This window comes from Haliotis cracherodii, unplaced genomic scaffold (genome assembly GCF_022045235.1).
Source record: "Haliotis cracherodii isolate W230 unplaced genomic scaffold, xgHalCrac1.p SCAF_16, whole genome shotgun sequence".
NCBI lineage: Eukaryota > Metazoa > Mollusca > Gastropoda > Lepetellida > Haliotidae > Haliotis > Haliotis cracherodii.
In genome coordinates, this window is record NW_027266271.1 from 23,261,765 (window position 1) to 23,269,140 (window position 7,376).

Sequence of the window (7,376 nt, forward strand, 5' to 3'; positions counted from 1 at the left end):
TTTGAGATTTTTTAAATAAAACGCTAAACTTTTGATAATCTGAAAACTGCCATGTTTAGTTAACTGAATGAAAAGCATGCTAATGACCGAATAACAATGGCTACGTTCAAGGCAGTCGGAATTACTGAAAACATCCGACATATTTCACAAACTGGTCACTTGGACGGAAGTTAGTATAAATATGATGTTGTTTAGGTCAGATCGATCACATTCACCGAGACTGAAGTATAAATTTGAATGAATTGAATAAAACTGAATGGATATGTGCATCAAACACTTTTTTGTATGTTTTCCTTTGTCTCTTCTGGTTGTCTCTTCTCCGCCACTTTGTTTTCTAATAACAAACACGTCTATAGGGTACGGTTCAGCCAAATGTATAGGGTACGTTCAGCCAAATGTATAGGTACGGATCAGCCAATTTTAGACACCGGTTAACCGAATTTGGGGACGGGTCAGCCCATTTTAGGTACGGGTCGTCCAAATGTAGGTATAGGTAAGCCAAAATCTCAGGTAAGGGTTACGGGTTGTTGAAAGTACGGGTTGACTAGTCCCCTTCTCCAATATCGCTTCACATTTTTTTAAGATGAAGGAAACTAAGACAAACTAAAAATGTTTTTGAATATTACACACATTGTTAACTTTTTTTATGAAGTCCCTGTCTAAACAGTGATAGACAAAAGGTCACGTTAATATATATGTGGTGACTTTATCATTGTAACTTTCATGTAATATGCAAAGTTAGCGATGTTTTCTTCTTTCTGAAGAGTGCTCCATCCTGTTTCAAGTATGTGTTTTGGTAATCCTGTAACTATGAGTACAACTTCAAACGGACAGTATTTACTGCGAATGTGTGTTCAGTTTTCTCAAAGCACATCGGTATATCGTGTTTGCAGTAGATTTTATCACGTTCTTGAAAAGAGAATACCATTTACCGCCAGAAGTAATGACACAAGTTTTGTTTTTCGGTCTTAGATTTTGACATAAATAATATGACTCACATAGAAATTACAGTTTATTCGTAGATATACAACATATAAGGAATCTAACAATAACTTATAATAATCAATCAGAAAAGTTAATTTGAACACAGACCGAATATTACAATTACATCTATATAAAATTTCTCTTTTACTGTTTATTCACCAGGCAATGATTGCAACACCGAGCAAAACACACACAAAAACAACCATTTCGTTCTCCATACTCATTCTGTATTGTAGCCATGTAGTTTTATGATTTGGTTTTAGGCATCAAATGAATAGGAAAATGTGGGAAAGTTAAATGTGCCATCATTATTTCGAATGAGTAATTTGGACAAGGCATTCATTTGGGAAAGTTTAGTCTGTAGTTCAGTCTGTCACTCAGCCGTTCAGTCTGATGATAGGTAATTAGCCAGGGAATAAACAGATAAGAAAGGGCAAATAATATACACTGTCCTGAAATCATCAATGTACGGGGATTCAGCCATTTGGTCCAAATTCAGTGTTGGAATATATCAGTTAATGGGACTTTAGCCAATTTGGTCCAGATTCAATATTGTGGGAAAATCTTTAAAATTCAGTCCAAATTTGAAATTTCAATCAGTTAAGGAGCCTTTACGTCTAACCATATACTTGAAGGCAAGCAACAAATAGAAACAAAGAATAAAACTAATATCCTTTGAAATCATCTCATTACTGGACTTTAGCCAATTTGGTCCAGTTTCAGTAATTTGGAAAAAATCTATAAAATTCAATCAAAATTTAAAAATTCATTCTGGGATGTTGCCATTTTCTCTGGTTATGTGTATTTAGTCAAGGCATAAATATAAAAGAATAAAAAAATATATCCTTTGAAATCATCAGTTTATGGGACTTTAGCCAATTTGGTCCAATTTCAATACTGTGGAAAAAAATCTTCAAAATTCAAAACTTGAAAATTTAATCTGTTAAGGAGCCTTTAAGTCTAACGATATGTTTGAAGGCAAGGAATAAATAGTAAAAAGTGGAAAAATGATATCATTTAAAATCATTAATTCATGGTACTTTATCCAGTTTGGTCCAATTTCAGTAATTTAGAGGGGAGGGCATGGTTAGCTCAGTGGTTAGAGAGCCTGCCTTCAGCCACTAGTTTCATCAGGGCGCTCACTGAAGGTCCAACGTTTGATTTCCATCAGCAGCAGTGTTGAAATTAGGGTGCAATGCTACATTGCGAATGCATAATGCATGCTGCATAACACCCTTGGACAGACAGATACCGTCATTGTCCTCCAAGTTTTACTACATCACTTAACCACCATGGTGGTGTTGGTTCATTAAATCTGGACGTCGTGAGATCAGTGAAATATTCTGGAAAGCCACATTTAAACCCAACTCACTCATTCCCTCACTATATTTTCAATAATTTGGAAAATCTTATGAAATGATATCCTTTGAAATAATCAAATCAGGTAGTTTTGAGAAGTCATTGAAAGTGAGTTAAAATTTGAAACTTCATGCACGTTTGCTCTTAAACCCATCAGGCAATAAACCTACATGTATTCATGCCACTGCTGTGCATATATGCATGTGGACCTCCAACCTGATATGTGAGACTTACAATAGATTACCTTTCTATGTCATTTAAGAAACAAAGACAAATTTCAATTATATTTTTTATTACTTCACAAGAAATATAATAGGTTGAAAAGTTGTCACTAGCATTTTTGTGACGTTAAAGAAACATTTACATTCTCTTACCATTAACGCTTACAGCACACTTGCAGACACTTAGGGTCAGGTGGCAAGTTCTGCACTTCTGGACTAAAGAATAGAAAGATTATTTGAAAGATAAAATATGAAACAATACTACATATTTAATTTTTTGATTGATCTCAAATTAGGGGGGAAACTGGAATAAATCTGTGGAACGTAGCCTCATTTTATTTAAAATCTACTAATAATATTATTTATCACGTTCACCTTCACACTATTTTAACCCATGAACCCAGTATCTACATTGGGTTTTAAAATTATATGACGGGACACACTGAGGACCCAGATTATCGGGAATAGTTTAAACTAGTCTAAGTGATCTATCTACATGATACGACTATAAGCAAAGGGAAATATAGATGATAGCAGTTAACTCTTAATAGTTTGCACTCACTGCTTACAAGAATTCTCAACGCTAATGTACCTTTTTTCCGAGCCGACGTAATGAAACCGCCAGATGACCTAGACATAGTGTTCTGAGCCCGGCCATTTCCCCCTGGGTTTGATGACTATAGGCTCATCTGACCATGTGCTAATAACTGTAATTGTTACTTCTAGGACGTCTGCCGCTCCCGTCAGCATGAGATTATCTCCCCATGTCCCTTTCTCCAGCATCTCGTGCAGATACTTGCTCCACGCCTTTTTTCCGAAACAAAGTTCTTCAGATGTGTTCCATCAATTTGAAATAATACTTTATTTACATCAAATTGCCTATCCCACCAGTCAAATACTTTTTTATACAGGCCAGAATTAATATTCACTTAACCATGTTAACCTAACAAAAGATAAGAATTTAACTGCATATACACACATCATGGTAAAAAAAAATAGTAGGAACTCAAAGTCTTTGGAATAAAGTCATGGTTATTGTCTTTCAATTTTAGTTAATCATTACCAAAACCATTTTTGCTTTTTCTTCAAGATTACACAATATTGATCAAGCTTTGGACATCAACTAAACTGGTCAGGCTTGTAACTCTTTACAGCTTACAAAATAATGTCAACATATATGCTAAACATCTTTTTAAACATACTTTCAAATAGTATAAACCTCTAGAGTAAGTCATATTAATGCCCTATACAAAATTATCAGTATAAGTCGTTATAATATAATAGCTATAACAGTGGCATTAATAAGGACTAAATCTGCTGCTTTCCCTACATGTCATTATTGCATCTACCACACTTTTTTCTGCAGATGGTCAACCACCATGTCCCTAAGTTCAAGTGCATTGACCTCTAAATCCAGCTAATGATATCTGTTGGCTTATTGCAAGAAACATGCAGTCACCACCTCCTAAGTTGTGTCTTACAGTATAACCTCACTTGCCAGCCATCTTTTCCAGTTTTTCCCAACTATTTGGTGTAGCTCGGGAACTGCTGAATCTTTTCAGCTTTTCTCGGATTTCTATAAATTCAGCTGAAAGAGAAAGACAGGTTTAAGTTCCTTATAAACCTAGATGGTGTCAAATTCAAAACCATGAAGGATTAAGCTCGAAGTACATGACACATGATACCTAAGTAGATAACTTTGCATGTTTACTCAGCCCTGCTTTAAATACCACTCACCATCATAGCATGCTTTACAATTGATATCATCAGGTCAGTTAATGGCAAATTGTTGCTCTTAAAGGGTATTTACATGGTATACACTCTCATGCTATTCAGGTCTTATTGTTATTCGTTCAAAGTTGACATCGTGTAATACCAGACCAATGTACGTCTCTATGTATAAAAACTATATATTTCATTCATTTCTTCTCAATTTTCCACTTCACAATAATGATGGGCAATAATAATAACAGCCCCATTAACAGTTATAAAGATTATAAATTGCTCTATGAAGTCCTAACGTTCCCTTCCTATATTTCTCCTGAGAAGGATTTGTTACACAATTATCATAACGTTACTTAACAGCATTCAATCCTTGCTAAAATTAACATCATATCACATAACTGAGGTTATCAGTCGTTGCACAAATAGAATATAAAAGGGCATCTTTGTGAGTTAAATTGACTGATCATTATGCCCTAATAAAATCAGACTGTAAAGAATTACCTTCACTTGAACACTCATCTGAAGTAAAGGCAGGTGTAAATGTCTTCTTAACACCTGCAACAAAAACGTTTTTTTTAGTTTACCTCCTGTTGTATGGTGTATAGTTTTGAAGTCATGCTACATATATGTCAAACCAACATCTGCCTTCCTTAATTTTTTATCAAGATATTTAAAAAAAACCAACAATAATAGTAAAATATCCAACATGATGTGAACACATCGTCACCTTCCATTGTTTCTGTTACTGGAGACGACATTCTCAGGAAGGCGACATGCATTAAGGGTAATTTTGTTTTTACAAGCCTAAAACTTTCGCCTTTGTGAGAATGAACTGGAAAGTAAGACGTATTGGATTGTCGGAGAGACTAATATTTGGGAATTTATTGAAATGATGCATGGGGTTTGCTGTTCTGCTTTTGTGAGTATCAAAAATGAAATAAAACCTACTTTGACGAGGGGTTTGATGACGGGTTTGATGAGGGGTGCCACAGAGGGTCTTCACCTGCCTTTGTATTCACCCCCTTGATCTGTTTGGGTGATTTTAGGGGTGCCCCACTGATTGTCTTAAGTCTCAGTCAACGATTTTTCTACTGTTTCTGAAGACTTATCCGTTATTGGGACAAGCCACATAAATCTGGAAAAGTTATCCAAAATAGACAGCACATATTTGTACGTTTTCCCGTTTTGTTTCTTCTGCTACTGCAGACAGGTCCACAATGTCTATCTGGTGTCTCTCCATGGGAGCAACGGAATCCTCTTGTTTCAATTGTGCTTTATTGGAAAATTTTGGCCGGAGCTTTGTCATGGATTTACTTTCCTTTAGCCAGTCAAGAATTTGCGATCTCCTTACGCCATGAAAGTACTTTGAAATGATGTCATACAACCGTTTTAAGCTAGCACCTTTTGTTTCCTTGCTGAAACTTCTTATGATGTTTTTAATTTCACCCCTTTTGGCATCTATTTTGCTTTTCGAAACAATCCTCTTTTTCCTGCTTCCCAGATGCAGGGTTTTGCATAATCTTCAATTCCAGTTTATATAGGCTGATCTTTTTGTATGCTACTATCTGTAGCTGAGTTCGTTCTTTAACTGGAACATTTGTTCCACTGAGAAGTAATTCAATGGCTTCATACAATGTCTGTCCTAAGGCTGCTGGAGGCATGATGATTTCTAAAAATATAAAATGTAAATCAGAATTCTTAGTAAGGATAAGAGTTTATGGATGAACAACTTCTTTATTTCAATTAAGAGCGACGTTTCGGTGTAGGTTCTAACACCGTTATCAAGCAAGTGACTTGCTTAATAACAGTATTAGAACCTACACTGAAACGTCGCTCTTAATTGTAATACAGAAGTTATTCATGACTTGCTTGATAACGGTGTTAGAACCTACACCGAAACCTCGCTCTTAATTGTAATAAAGAAGTTGTTCATCCATCACTTGCTTGATAACGGTGTTAGAACCTACACCGAAACGTCGCTCTTAATTGTAATAAAGAAGTTGTTCATCCATAAACTATTATCCGTACTTAGTACTCCAACTGCTAAATCCCTATCAAAGAAGTTACAGAATTCTTAGTCTTAAGACACCAGGATAAGTTAATGTAAGGAAATAGGTACGTATTACTGTAAAATATGCAAAGGAAACTAAAACAGGAATGTTAGAAAACTATAACAGTAACTTTACAAATATAGAACAAAATTAGTTTTGCCAATTCCTTTCAGCGTTTTCAGCCGAGGGACAAGTCAACTCGGCTTTCGGATTACCTGCTCACTGGAACTCCCATTTTGCTCGACTGATAGCTTGACCAGCAAAGAATGTGTTGGCATATCGTTTTTCTATTGATTATAATCACTGAGCATGGCGGTGTCTGTGATGTAACTGCATATGGTAAGATTGTTGACTGATAGTAATCCAACAGGAAAGTAAGGCATTCTGTTGGTTACTGTTACATAAATAGTACACAACATTAGAACTCCAGCCTGTTCTTCAGGAGGAACCGCCATCATAAAGCTTCAATATTGCTGAGTGCGGCAGAAAACAACCAACCAACCAACCAACTCTTCAGGAGGACCTCCTTCAAAATCCCTGACTTGACTCCGCCTTAAATACTGTTACTTCAGTTTACTTCATACTCAAGTAACAGTATTAAAGGCCAAGTGGGTGGCTGAAGATTGGGTGCATGATTAAGAAGTTCAAAACTAAAAGTGATATTTTCATTTGGAAAATGGAAGTCAGATTGGAGATTCTAAGGTTTTGATAAGGAACATCTTACATCATGGCAGGCAACAAGTCTGAAGAATATGTCATAAGACAGCGACACATGAACATTGAGAATACTACACGAGTTATGTATACCATAATTCTTTTCTTCTTCTTTATGCCCGAAAATCATGCAAATGCCATCAGGTTGCATTGTAAACAAAACACTGTACCAATTATGTGACAAGATCAGACCGGAAAGGAGAAAATGTGGCTAAATTCAGTCAAAAACATGTTCAAAATGGCAGATATTTCCTGACTTTGAAGCTAAAGTTAGCATTGTCAGATAATTTTCAAGTAACAAGGCATACTCTTATACTAAAGT

At 35.7% G+C, this 7,376-nt stretch overlaps 1 pseudogene; it reads right to left on the reverse strand.

The window, feature by feature from the left end:
* Positions 1-2,703: 2,703 nt before the first annotated feature.
* Positions 2,704-5,595, reverse strand: LOC139463628 (uncharacterized; annotated as a pseudogene).
* Positions 5,596-7,376: the final 1,781 nt, after the last annotated feature.